Source organism: Bombina bombina, chromosome 2 (genome assembly GCF_027579735.1).
Source record: "Bombina bombina isolate aBomBom1 chromosome 2, aBomBom1.pri, whole genome shotgun sequence".
Lineage (NCBI taxonomy): Eukaryota > Metazoa > Chordata > Amphibia > Anura > Bombinatoridae > Bombina > Bombina bombina.
This window is the reverse complement of record NC_069500.1, coordinates 266,358,148-266,373,715: the sequence shown is the minus strand read 5'-3', so window position 1 is coordinate 266,373,715 and position 15,568 is coordinate 266,358,148.

Sequence of the window (15,568 nt, the reverse complement as noted above, 5' to 3'; positions counted from 1 at the left end):
GAAGTCTAGGATTGTTTCTAGCAGCTGAGGGATCTCTACTTCAGAGAGAAATTGGTCCGGAAGTCTCCAAGAGGGTCTGCCATCAGGGGGCCGTAAAATAGAACATTGAGCACTAACTAGGTCATGATCTGACCAGGGGCAATTCCTAATGCGTGGGGTATGAAATTTGTCCAGGGTCCAAGAGTCACATAATAGGTAGTCAATCCGTGAATAAGAGTTGTGTTGCTTAGAGTGATGTGTATAAGCCTTTTCAGTTGGGGCGAGGCATCGCCATATGCCATGTAGGCCATGTTGGTACATGAGTTTATGCAGTGCATTAGATTGAGTAGTCACATTCCGGTCAATAGGGTGTGCGCGCGCTGTTTTTTATCTAGAGCAGGATCCCAGATTAGATTAAGGTCTCCCCCTATCAGTAAGTGGCCTCTCCTAAGTTCGCCCAACCGTCCCAGGAATTTCCTCATGAATGGGATTTGTTTATTGTTTGGGGTGTAAATGGAGGCTAGTGTATAGAGTATCCCATTTAAGGTGCAAACTATAATAAGGTATCTACCCTCAGTGTCTCGCTCAACATATTCTATCACACAGCAGACATCTCTGTGTATTAAGATTGCTACTCCTCTCTTCTTTTCTGAAAAGGAAGCAAATTCACTGACTGGGTAATGGGTCAGGTTTCGGAATTGTCGTGCGTTTTTATCCCAATGTTTCTCCTGTAGGAAAACAATGTGTAATTTGGGGAAAGCCAGATAGTTGGATAGCAGACTTCGCTTAGTGGGGGAGTTTAATCCCTGGACATTTAAGGTGGCCACAGTTATAGGGGCCATAGGTCAAAGGAGCTTGAGATCCAAAAGGGGGCATCTCATTAAGTCTAGGAGCCTGGAATCGTTAAGGGGCAGGAACAGTGAGGGTCACAAAGGGGAGGAGGGAAGGGGAGAGGGGAGACACCGGTGTAATAATGAGGGGGGAGTAGGTGAGGTGCGTAGTTCAGCAAGTGTATCTGTCTGATTTATCTTATTGGTATGCATCTTTATGATACTGTCTAGTGATTAGTGATGTGTATATAACACTATCTTAATGAGTGTTCTCTCTCCAATAGTGATGTCGCGAACCTAAAATTTTCGGTTCGCGAACCGCGGACTCGAACCGCCATTGAATTCAATAGGCAGGCGAACTTTAAAACCTACAAGGACTCTTTCTGGCCACAATAGTGATGGAAAAGTTGTTTCAAGGGTACTAACACCTGGACTGTTGCATGCTGGAGGGGGATCCCTGGCAAAACTCCCATGGAAAATTACATAGTTGAAGCAGAATCTGTTTTTAAGCCATAATGGGTCTAAATCAACTAACATTCCCAAAGTGGCTGTCTCAAAACATCCCGGACAGAAGATAGCTTGATAGTGATAGATAGGATAGATAGATATACATAGATTGATAGTTAGATAGAATCGATAGAAGAGAAATAGATAGATTTGTTAGATATATAATTACCCTAATAAATTATAATAATCAAACATGCATTCTTGGACCCAACTAGCTTGTGTCAATTAGTACTTTTCTTAGCACTTCAATCCCTGTTCCCCCCCCCCCTATCGGGGGAGTTCTATATGGCCTGCCAGATTACCCTGAAAAATTATAATAATAAGACATGTGGTCTGCTACCTATTTTAACGAGGTTGTGTTTTAAGTACTACCATTCTTAGCACTTTAATCTCTGCAACTCCCCCTATTTGGTGAGGTCTATACAGCCTGGATGATTACCCATACAAAATATAATAATAAGACATCTGCTCTTGGTCTGCGACCCATGGTAACTATGTTGTGTTAATTAGTAATGTCCTTCGCATTTTAATAGCTGTTACTCATACTCACCCTATCGGTGGAGGTCTATATGGCCTGCATGATTACCCTTACAAAATATAACAACCAAACATATGTTCTGGGACCCATGGTAAGTAGGTTGTGTTTTATGTAGTACTGTTCTTTTCATTTTCATACCTGTTACAACACCAAATGGTGGCAGGTCTATCTGTCCTTCATGATTAGCTGCACCCATACCCAAAAAAAAGCCGAGTGGTCTTAGACTAACACCCATGGCTAACTCTGTTATTTCAATTAGTACTATTCTTAGCACTTTCATCCCTGTTACGGGCGGTCTACATGGCCATCACGATTAGCCGAACAAAATACTACAATCCAACCTTTGCTCAGTCTTCATAGGCCCTTCATTGTCTGTATTTTGATAGTACAGTTCTTATTATTTTTTATAGCTGATACAACACCGAATGTTGTCAGCTCTATATGGCCTGCATGATTAGCTGCACCTAATACAAAAATAAATCCAAGCGGTCTTGGATTAACACCCATGGCTAACTCTGTTGTTTCAAGTAGTACTATTCTTAGCACTTTCATCTCATCATCCCTGTTACTTCCAGGACTCTCGGTGGTTGCGGTCTACATGGCCATCATGATTAGCCTAACCAAATACTACAATCCAACCTTGGCTCAGTCTTCCTAAGGCCCTTCATTGGCTGTATTTTGGTAGTACTGTTCTTATTACTACATGGTGGTCTACATGGCCATCATGATTAGCCTAACCAAATACTACAATCCAACCTTGGCTCAGTCTTCCTAAGGCCCTTCATTGGCTGTATTTTGGTAGTACTGTTCTTATTAGTTTAATAGCTGATACGACACCGAATGTTGTCAGCTCTATATGGCCTGCATGAATAGCCGCACCCAAAGCCAAAAAAAAGCCAAGCGGTTTTGCACTAACACCCATGGCTAACTCTGTTGTTTCAAGTTCTACTATTCTTAGCTCTTTCATCTCATCATCCCTGTTACTTCCAGGACTCTCAGTGGTGGTGGTCTACATGGCCATCATGATTAGCCTAACCAAATACTACAATCCAACCTTGGCCCAGTCTTCCTAAGGCCCTTCATTGGCTGCATTTTGGTAGTACTGTTCTTATTAGTTTAATAGCTGATACGACACCGAATGTTGTCAGCTCTATATGGCCTGCATGAATAGCCGCACCCAAAGCCAAAAAAAAGCCAAGCGGTTTTGCACTAACACCCATGGCTAACTCTGTTGTTTCAAGTTCTACTATTCTTAGCTCTTTCATCTCATCATCCCTGTTACTTCCAGGACTCTCGGTGGTGGTGGTGGTCTACATGGCCATCATGATTATCCTAACCAAATACTACAATCCAACCTTGGCTCAGTCTTCCTAAGGCCCTTCATTGGCTGTATTTTGGTAGTACTGTCATCCTTTTGAATAAAAGATTACAGTAAAGGCATTGATTTTAGAAACCCACAGATCATTATTTGCAACCGTGAATTTAGCAAAAAAAATTGATTACACACCCGTCACACTTATTTATGCTCAGGCCTTTTTAATACGAGGGTCCCGGAGCCTCAACTGAAACAACAGCATGAAAGAGGAGATATGTCATCCTTTTGAATAAAAGATTAGAGGAAAGGCATTGATTTTAGAAACCCACAGATCATTATTTGCAACCGTGAAATTAGACAAAAACATTGATTAGACAGCCGTGACACTTATTTATGCTCAGGCCTTTTTAATACGAGGGTCCCGGAGGCTCAACCGAAACAACAGCATGAAAGAGGAGATATGTCATCCTTTTGAATAAAAGATTACAGGAAAGGCATTGATTTTAGAAACCCACAGATCATTATTTGCAACCGTAAATTTAGAAAAAAAAATTGATTACACACCCGTCACACTTATTTATGCTCAGGCCTTTTTAATACGAGGGTCCCGGAGCCTCAACCGAAACAACAGCATGAAAGAGGAGATATGTCATCCTTTTGAATAAAACATTACAGGAAAGGCATTGATTTTAGAAACCCACAGATCATTATTTGCAACCGTGAAATTAGAAAAAAGCATTGATTACACAGCCGTGACACTTATTTATGCTAAGGCCTTTTTAATACGAGGGTCCCGGAGCCTCAACCGAAACAACAGCATGAAAGAGGAGATATGTCATCCTTTTGAATAAAAGATTACAGGAAAGGCATTCATTTGAGAAACCCACAGATCATTATTTGCAAACGTGAAATTAGAAAAAAACATTGATTACACAGCCGTGACACTTATTTATGCTCAGGCCTTTTTAATACGAGGGTCCCGGAGCCTCAACTGAAACAACAGCATGAAAGAGGAGATATGTCATCCTTTTGAATAAAAGATTACAGGAAAGGCATTGATTTTAGAAACCCACAGATCATTATTTGCAACCGTGAATTTAGAAAAAAAAATTGATTACACAGCCGTGACACTTATTTATGCTCAGGCCTTTTTAATACGAGGGTCCCGGAGCCTCAACCGAAACAACAGCATGAAAGAGGAGATATGTCATCCTTTTGAATAAAAGATTACAGGAAAGGCATTGATTTTAGAAACCCACAGATCATTATTTGCAACCGTGAATTTAGAAAAAAAAAATTGATTACACAGCCGTGACACTTATTTATGCTCAGGCCTTTTTAATACGAGGGTCCCGGAGGCTCAATCGAAACAACAGCATGAAAGAGGAGATATGTCATCCTTTTGAATAAAAGATTACAGTAAAGGCATTGATTTTAGAAACCCACAGATCATTATTTGCAACCGTGAATTTAGAAAAAAAAATTGATTACACAGCCGTGACACTTATTTATGCTCAGGCCTTTTTAATACGAGGGTCCCGGAGCCTCAACCGAAACAACAGCATGAAAGAGGAGATATGTCATCCTTTTGAATAAAAGATTACAGGAAAGGCATTGATTTTAGAAACCCACAGATCATTATTTGCAACCGTGAAATTAGAAAAAAAAATTGATTACACACCCGTGACACTTATTTATGCTCATGCCTTTTTAATACGAGCGTCCCGGAGCCTCAACCGAAACAACAGCATGAAAGAGGAGATAAGTCATCCTTTTGAATAAAAGATTACAGGAAAGGCATTGATTTTAGAAACCCACAGATCATTATTTGCAACCGTGAAATTAGAAAAAAAAATTGATTACACACCCATGACACTTATTTATGCTCAGGCCTTTTTAATACGATGGTCCCGGAGCCTCAACCGAAACAACAGCATGAAAGAGGAGATATGTCATACTTTTGAATAAAAGATTACAGGAAAGGCATTGATTTTAGAAACCCACAGATCATTATTTGCAACCGTGAAATTAGACAAAAACATTGATTAGACAGCCGTGACACTTATTTATGCTCAGGCCTTTTTAATACGAGGGTCCCGGAGCCTCAACCGAAACAACAGCATGAAAGAGGAGATATGTCATCCTTTTGAAAATTAGATTACAGGAAAGGCATTGATTTTAGAAACCCACAGATCATTATTTGCAACCGTGAAATTAGAAAAAAACATTGATTACACAGCCGTGACACTTATTTATGCTCAGGCCTTTTTAATACGAGGGTCCCGGAGCCTCAACCAAAACAACAGCATGAAAGAGGAGATATGTCATCCTTTTGAATAAAAGATTACAGGAAAGGCATTGATTTTAGAAACCCACAGATCATTATTTGCAACCGTGAAATTAGAAAAAAACATTGATTACACACCCGTGACACTTATTTATGCTCAGGCCTTTTTAATACGAGGGTCCCGGAGCCTCAACCGAAACAACAGCATGAAAGAGGAGATATGTCATACTTTTGAATAAAAGATTACAGGAAAGGCATTGATTTTAGAAACCCGGGGATAATTTGTAGCAACCGTGAATTTGAATTAAAAAAATGGTTGGATGGACACCCAGTACAATTCTTTCTCCGTAGGCCTTTTTATAAGAGGGTCCAGGACCCTCAAACAAAACACCAGCAGGAAAGGGGACATATGGCATACTTTTTAACAATAGAGTAAGAGTACAGGAAAGACATAGATAATTTTTTGCAAATGTAAATTTGAATCCAAAAAATGATTCGATGGACACCCAGTACACCACTTTCTTTTTAGGCCTTTTTATAAGAGGGTCCTGGACCCTCAAAAAAAACACCAGCAGGAAAGAGGACATATGTCATACTTTTGAAAATTAGATTACAGGAAAGGCATTGATTTTAGAAACACAGAGATCAGTTATATGACCCGGGAAATAGAAAAAAAAACATTGATTGGACACCCAGTACACTTCTTTATCCTTAGGCCTTTTTAAAAGAGTGTCCTGGAGCCTCAACAGAAAGAACAGCATGAAATAGGACATATGGCATCCTTTTGAAAAATAGATTACAGGAAAGGCATTGATTTTTGAAAGACAGAAAAAATAAGTTACAACTGGGAAATCTAAAAAAACATTGAATAGACACCCAGTACACTTCTTTATCCTTCGGCCTTTTTAGCAGAGGCTCCAGGACACTCAACAAAACCAGCAGTAGGAAAGAGGACATATGGCATCCTTTGTGAAAAAAAGATTATAGGAAAGGCATTGATTTTAGAAACCCGGGGATAATTTGTTGCAACCGTGAATTTTAATTAAAAAAAATGATTAGATTGACACCAGGTACAATTCTTTATCCATAAGGCCTTTTTATAAGAGGGTCCAGGACCCTCAAACAAAAAACCAGCAGGAAAGAGGACATATGGCATACTTTTGAACAATACAGTACAGGAGTACAGGAAAGGCATAGATTTTAGAAACCCATAGAATTTTTTTTTAAAATGGAAATTTGAATAAAAAAAATGATTCGATGGACAGCCAGTACACCTCTTTCTCCTTAGGCCTTTTTATAAGAGGGTCCTGGACCCTCAAAAAAAACACCAGCAGGAAAGAGGACGTATGGCATCCTTTTGAACAATAGAGTACAGGTACAGCATTGATTTTACAAACCCAGAGATCATTTTGGTCAAATGTTAAATAGAAAAATAAAAATGAGTGGCCAACCAGTACACCTCTTTCTCCTTAGGCCTTTTTATAAGATGGTCCTGGACACTCAAAAAAAACACCAGCAGGAAAGAGGACGTATGGCATCCTTTTGAACAATAGAGTACAGGTACGGCATTGATTTTACAAAACCAGAGATAATTTTGGTCAAATGAGAAATAGAAAATAAAAATGAGTGGACACCCAGTACACCTCTTTCACCTTAGGCCTTTTTATAAGAGTGTCCAGGACCCTCAAACAAAATACCAGCAGGAAAGAGACCATATGGCATACTTTGGAACAATAGAGTACTGGTACGGCATTGATTTGTGAAACCCACAGATAATTGTTTGTAAACGTGAAATAGCACCAAAAACCATGCTTGGACTCCCACTCCAGGTCGTTCTCCTTCAGCTTTTTTATAAGAGGGTCCAGCACCCTCAACAGAAACAACTGCAGGAAACACCACCACATATGCCATCCTTTTGCACAAGCGAGTACAGGTATGGCATCCATTTTAGAAACCCAAAGATAATTGAGAGGAACCAGGAACATTTTTATAAAAACTGGATGGGGCAACCATTACTACAGGTCGTTCTCCTTCAGCCTTTTTATATCATGGGCCACGACCCGCAACAGGCACAACAGCATGAAACAAAACATATGCCACCCTTTTGCACAATAGAGTACAGGTATGTCATAGATGGAACACGGAGATAATTTAGAGCAACCAAGAGACGGATAAAGATGCTTGGTCGGTCCTACTCTTTCAAATTTGTTGCATTTTGCGTTCAATTAAATGGTCCACCGGATATGAGTGGTGTGTAAAGTTGTACAATTCGTAACAGTTTAATCACTAGTGTTATGTGCCTTATTTTTTTATTTGAGTTTTGTACCCACAGAGATGCAGCAGAGGCCAGAAAAATTAGGAATGTAAAAATGACTGAAACATTGGGGTATTGTTGGAGCAACTGCTGTAGCAGCAGCCAGAAAAATTGATGTTTGTAAAACATTTATAAAGTGCCCTAAAAGCTTGTGGCTTGAACACTAGTTGTTGGCGGATAAGTCAAGCAAGTCCTCCGTCTTTATAACCAAAAAAAAAGGCCAGCCTGTGTACCAGTTGTAGCCCAAGGCAGCTCAGATCATCATCAGTAGTTTTTTATTCAAATGTATCGCCCAATGTCAGTCTCTTCGGGATCCAGCCCTCATTCATTTTTATAAAAGTGAGATAGTCAAGGCTTTTTTGACCTAGGCGACTTCTCTTCTCAGTGACAAAACCTCCTGCTGCACTAAAAGTCCTTTCGGACAGGACACTTGAAGCGGGGCAGGCCAGAAGTTCCATTGCAAATTGGGATAGCTCAGGCCACAAGTCCAGCCTGCACACCCAGTAGTCAAGGGGTCCATCGCTCCTGAGAGTGTCGAGATCCGCAGTTAAAGCTAGGTAGTCTGCTACCTGTCGGTTGAGTCTTTCTCTAAGGCTGGATCCCGAAAGGCTCTGATGGTGCATGGGAGTTAAAAAGGTACGCATGTCCTCCATCAACAAGACATCAGGAAAGCGCCCGGTCCTTGCCGCCGTGGTCGTGGGAGGAGGAGGATTAATTTCATCTCTTCCCCTGTTACATTCCCGTGGTGCTGTGACATCACCCTTATACGCTGTGTAAAGCATAGTTTTTAATTTATTATGAAAATGCTCCATCCTTTCCGACTTGCGGGAATTTGGTAACATTTCAGGCACTTTATGCTTATACCGGGGGTCGAGGAGCGTGGACACCCAGTACAGGTCGTTCTCCTTCAGCTTTTTTTATACGAGGGTCCCTCAACAGGCACGACAGCATGAAAGAACCCATTTGAACAAGGTTGGATGCTGAGCTAATCATGTCGCGTTCCTCCTCCTCACTGATCTCACTGATGGTATCTTCTTCCCCCCAGCCACGTACAACACCACGGGTACCAGAGAGGTGACAACAACGAGCACCCTGGGATGCCTGTTGTGCTCGGTCTTCCTCCTCCTCCTCCAAGCCACATTCCTCCTCTGACTCCTCTTCCTCACAATCCTCTTCCTGCGTTGCCGCAGGTCCAGCAAGCGATGCTGATTCGGCTGTTTGTGGGGGTGATGGACACCACAACTCATCCTCTTCCTCTTCACGCTCATCTACTGCCTGATCCAGCACTCTTCGCAGGGCACGCTCCAGGAAGAAAACAAATGGTATGATGTCGCTGATGGTGCCTTCGGTGCGACTGACAAGGTTTGTCACCTCCTCAAAAGGACGCATGAGCCTACAGGCATTGCGCATGAGCGTCCAGTAATTTGGCAAAAATATCCCCAGCTCCCCAGAGGCTGTCCTAGCACCCCGGTCATACAAATACTCATTAACAGCTTTTTCTTGTTGGAGCAGGCGGTCAAACATTAGGAGTGTTGAATTCCACCGTGTCGGGCTGTCGCAAATCAAGCGCCTCACTGGCAGGTTGTTTCGACGCTGGATATCAGACAAGTGCGCCATGGTCATGTAGGAACGCCTGAAATGGCCACACACCTTCCTGGCCTGCTTCAGGACGTCCTGTAAGCCTGGGTACTTATGGACAAATCGTTGTACAATCAGATTACACACATGTGCCATGCACGGCACATGTGTCAACTTGCCCAATTTCAATGCCGCCACCAAATTACTTCCATTGTGAGAAACAACCTTGCCAATTTCCAGTTGGTGCGGAGTCAGCCACTGATCCACCTGTGCATTCAGGGCGGTCAGGAGTGCTGGTGCGGTGTGACTCTCCGCTTTCAGGCAAGTCAACCCCAAGACGGCGTGACACTGCCGTACCCGGGATGTAGCATAGTACCTGGGGAGCTGGGGGGGTGCCATAGATGTGGAGCAAGACGCAGAAGTTGAAGAGGACTCAGCCGAGGAAGAGGCTATGGAAGAGGATGGAGTAGGAGGAGTAGAGGAGTTAGCAGCAGGCCTGCCTGCAAGTCGTGTCACCAACTCTTCTGCAGAGCCACGCATTCCATGCTTGTCAGAAGTCAGCAGGTTTACCCAATGCGCAGTGTAGGTGATATACCTGCCCTGACCATGCTTTGCAGACCAGCTATCCATGGTCATATGGACCCTTGCCCCAACGCTGTGTGCCAGACATGCCATAACTTCCTTTCTCACAACAGAGTACAGGTTTGGGATTGCCTTTTGTGAAAAGAAATTTCTGCCAGGCACCTTCCACTGCGGTGTCCCAATAGATACAAATTTTTTGAAAGCATCAGACTCCACCAGCTTGTATGGTAAAAGCTGGCGGGCTAAGAGTTCAGACAAGCCAGCTGTCAGATGCCGGGCAAGGGGGTGACTTTGAGAAATTGGCTTCTTACGCTCAAACATGTCCTTGACAGACACCTGACTGTGGGCAGATGACCAGGAACTGCAACGTAAGAGAGACTGAGTGGAGGATGGTTGAGAGGGGGCAAGGAGGACAGCACTAGTTGACGTGGCTGAAGATGCTGGAGCAGGAGGAGGAGGGCGGCTTTCACTTTGTGTGCTGCTTCTACTCATGTGTTCTTCCCATCGGCCTTTGTGATGGGAGACCATGTGCCTTCGCAAAGCTGTTGTACCTAGGTGGCTGTTGGACTTCCCATGACTCAGTTTCTTTTGGCACAGGTTGCAAATGGCATCGCTGTTGTCAGAGGCAGACACACAAAAAAAATGCCACACTGCTGAGCTCTGCGATGACGGCATTCTGGTGGTGGCAACAGCATGCGTTGATGGGCATCGGTGGGCTGTCTGGCTGACCCCTGGTGACGATGCATGCTGTCTGACTGTGCCACTAGCAAATCGTCTCCTCCTCCTCTCTGTCTCCCCATCTGAACTTTCCCCCTCTTCTTCTTCTCTTCTAGCAGGCACCCACGTGACATCCACCGACACATCATCATCAACTGCTTCACTTGTATCTGAAACATAAAGAAAGGAAGCAGCAGCGGGTACAACATCACCATCATCATCACACCGTACCTCCATGTCGGTAATGCTGCCTGACTGAGACTGATCACTATTATCTACATCCTCTGTCAATGATGGTTGCGCATCACTCATTTCTTCAAAATGATGTGTCAATAACTCCTGTGACAGATCAAGTGAAGCGGCTGTGGTGCTAGTGTTGGTGGTGGTGACAGGCGGCGGAGTGTCACTGGTCACTTGAGACCTGCCCAAAGCACAGCTGGACTTAGATGGTGTGTCAAGGTTAGGAGGACTAGCAGCGGAAGCTGAAGAAGATTGGGTTTCCTGTGTTAGCCATTCAACTAGGTCCTCCTCAGAAGTTTTTGCATCCCCCCTGGCACCCGGCGTCTGAACAATGTGCATATTTGTAGGGTCTAAAGGAATCACAGCACCACGACCATGACCACGGAACCTGCGGGGTGGCCTGCCTCTGCCTGTCATTTTTTTTTAAATGGACACTAACAATACTATTACACCAATTGAGTGGTGGCACTGTGAAAGTGGGCACAGTATACGCTGTGAGACTGACAACAACAAAAAAGACAGATGTTTTAAAAATCACAAATTTTTAATTTTTTGAAATATTACTAGTACTGTGGCAACAAATATGATTGTTTGGCACTATTTGGCAAATGAGCCTGTCTGGCACACATGCTGGGAGAAAGGAAACTGCAATTCAATGGCACTAGGAGACTGAAGAATCACAGTCAAAACAGTTATGATTAACAAAAATTCCAATCCTGTTACAATAAATATGAGTGGTGGCACTAATTGGCTAGTTGGGACTGGCACACAGGCAGGCAGGCAGGAGGAAAATGCAATTCAAGGGCACTAGTAGACTGCAGATTGACAGTCAAAACAGTGTTGATTGACAAATTTTGCAATACTGTTAAAAGAAATATGATTGCTAGCACTAATTGGATAGTTGGGCCTGGCACACAGGCTGGCAGGCAGTAGAAAAGTACAATTCAATGGCACAAGCAAAATGAGGATTAAGAACAACCATCAAGATTTTTTTTATTTTAATTAGTAACTATACTGTGACAACAATTAGGATTGGTGTAAATAGTTGGCAAGACGGCCTGGCACAAAAGGATGGCAGGCAGGAGGGAGATGCAATTCAAGGACACTAGGAGACTGATTAATGACAGTCAAAACAGTGATGATTGACAATTTTTGCAATACTGTTAAAAGAAATATGATTGCTGACAACAATTGGCTAGGTGGGCCTGGCTCACAGCAGGCTGCAAGGCAGGAGGAAAGTGCTATTCAATGGCACCAGCAAACTGAGGTTTCAAATCACAGCAACTATTACCAAAAATTTTAATTTTTAATTATTAGAATACTGTCACAACAAATATGATTGGTGTAAATATTTTTTAAGTAGGCCTGGCACACAGGCTTGGAAGGCTGTAGAAAAGTGCTATTCTAGGGCACTAGCAAACTAAGGATTAAGATCATCAACAATAAAGATTTTTTTAATTGTAATTAGTAACTATACTGTGACAAAAAATTAGGATTGGTGTAAATAGTTGGCAAGACGGCCTGGCACAAAAGGATGGCAGGCAGGAGGGAGATGCAATTCAAGGACACTAGGAGACTGATTACTGACAGTCTAAACAGTGATGATTGACAATTTTGGCAATACTGTTAACAGAAATATGATTGCTGACAACAATTGGCTAGGTGGGCCTGGCTCACAGCAGGCTGCAAGGCAGGAGGAAAGTGTTATTCAATGGCACCAGCAAACTGACGATTCAAATCACAGCAACTATTACCAAAAATTTTAATATTTAATTATTAGAATACTGTCACAACAAATATGATTGGTGTAAATATTTTTTAAGTAGGCCTGGCACACAGGCTTGGAAGGCTGTAGAAAAGTGCAATTCAAAGGCACGAGCAAACTGAGGGTTAAGATCATCAACGATAAAGATTTTTTTTATTGTAATTAGTAACTATACTGTGACAAAATATTTGGATTGGTGTAAATAGTTGGCAAGATGGCCTGGCACTAAAGTATGGCAGGCAGGAGGGAGATGCAATTCAAGGACACTAGGAGACTGATTACTGACAGTCTAAACAGTGATGATTGACAATTTTTGCAATACTGTTAACAGAAATATGATTGCTGACAACAATTGGCTAGGTGGGCCTGGCTCACAGCAGGCTGCAAGGCAGGAGGAAAGTGCTATTTAATGGCACCAGCAAACTGAGGATTCAAATCACAGCAACTATTACCAAAAATTTTAATTTTTAATTATTAGAATACTGTCCCAACAAATATGATTGGTGTAAATATTTTTTAAGTAGGCCTGGCACACAGGCTTGGAAGGCTGTAGAAAAGTGAAATTCAAAAGCATGAGCAAACTGAGTATTAAGATCATCAACAATAAAGATTTTTTTAATTGTAATTAGTAACTATACTGTGACAAAAAATTTGGATTGGTGTAAATAGTTGGCAAGACGGCCTGGCACAAAAGGATGGCAGGCAGGAGGGAGATGCAATTCAAGGACACTAGGAGACTGATTACTGACAGTCTAAACAGTGATGATTGACAATTTTTGCAATACTGTTAACAGAAATATGATTGCTGACAACAATTGGCTAGGTGGGCCTGGCTCACAGCAGGCTGCAAGGCAGGAGGAAAGTGCTATTTAATGGCACCAGCAAACTGAGGATTCAAATCACAGCAACTATTACCAACAATTTTAATTTTTAATTATTAGAATACTGTCACAACAAATATGATTGGTGTAAATATTTTTTAAGTAGGCCTGGCACACAGGCTTGGAAGGCTGTAGAAAAGTGCAATTCAAAGGCATGAGCCAACTGAGGGTTAAGATCATCAACGATAAAGATTTTTTTAATTGTAATTAGTAACTATACTGTGACAAAAAATTTGGATTGGTGTAAATAGTTGGCAAGACGACCTGGCACAAAAGGATGGCAGGCAGGAGGGAGATGCAATTCAAGGAAACTAGGAGACTGATTACTGACAGTCTAAACAGTGATGATTGACAATTTTTGAAATACTGTTAACAGAAATATGATTGCTGACAACAATTGGCTAGGTAGGCCTGGCTCACAGCAGACTGCAAGGCAGGAGGAAAGTGCTATTTAATGGCACCAGCAAACTGAGGATTCAAATCACAGCAACTATTACCAAAAATTTTAATTTTTAATTATTAGAATACTGTCCCAACAAATATGATTGGTGTAAATATTTTTTAAGTAGGCCTGGCACACAGGCTTGGAAGGCTGTAGAAAAGTGAAATTCAAAAGCACGAGCAAACTGAGTATTAAGATCATCAACAATAAAGATTTTTTTAATTTTAATTAGTAACTATAATGTGACAAAAAAATTGGATTGGTGTAAATAGTTGGCAAGATGGCTTGGCACAAAAGGATGGCAGGCAGGAGGGAGATGCAATTCAAAGAAACTAGGAGACTGATTACTGACAGTCTAAACAGTGATGATTGACAATTTTTGCAATACTGTTAACAGAAATATGATTGCTGACAACAATTGGCTAGGTGGGCCTGGCTCACAGCAGGCTGCAAGGCAGGAGGAAAGTGCTATTCAATGGCACCAGCAAACTGAGGATTCAAATCACAGCAACTATTACCAAAATTTTTAATTTTTAATTATTAGAATACTGTCCCAACAAATATGATTGGTGTAAATATTTTTTAAGTAGGCCTGGCACACAGGCTTGGAAGGCTGTAGAAAAGTGAAATTCAAAAGCACGAGCAAACTGAGTATTAAGATCATCAACAATAAAGATTTTTTTAATTTTAATTAGTAACTATAATGTGACAAAAAAATTGGATTGGTGTAAATAGTTGGCAAGATGGCTTGGCACAAAAGGATGGCAGGCAGGAGGGAGATGCAATTCAAAGAAACTAGGAGACTGATTACTGACAGTCTAAACAGTGATGATTGACAATTTTTGCAATACTGTTAACAGAAATATGATTGCTGACAACAATTGGCTAGGTGGGCCTGGCTCACAGCAGGCTGCAAGGCAGGAGGAAAGTGCTATTTAATGGCACCAGCAAACTGAGGATTCAAATCACAGCAACTATTACCAAAAATTTTAATTTTTATTTATTAGAATACTGTCCCAACAAATATGATTGGTGTAAAAATTTTTTAAGTAGGCCTGGCACACAGGCTTGGAAGGCTGTAGAAAAGTGAAATTCAAAAGCACGAGCAAACTGAGTATTAATATCATCAACAATAAAGATTTTTTTAATTTTAATTAGTAACTATACTGTGACAAAAAATTTGGATTGGTGTAAATAGTTGGCAAGACGGCCTGGCACAAAAGGATGGCAGGCAGGAGGGAGATGCAATTCAAGGAAACTAGGAGACTGATTACTGACAGTCTAAACAGTGATGATTGACAATTTTTGCAATACTGTTAACAGAAATATGATTGCTGACAACAATTGGCTAGGTGGGCCTGGCTCACAGCAGGCTGCAAGGCAGGAGGAAAGTGCTATTCAATGGCACCAGCAAACTGAGGATTCAAATCACAGCAACTATTACCAAAAATTTTAATTTTTAATTATTAGAATACTGTCACAACAAATATGATTGGCGTAAATATTTTTTAAGTAGGCCTGGCACACAGGCTTGGAAGGCTGTAGAAAAGTGCAATTCAAAGGAACGAGCCAAGTGAGGGTTAAGATCATCAA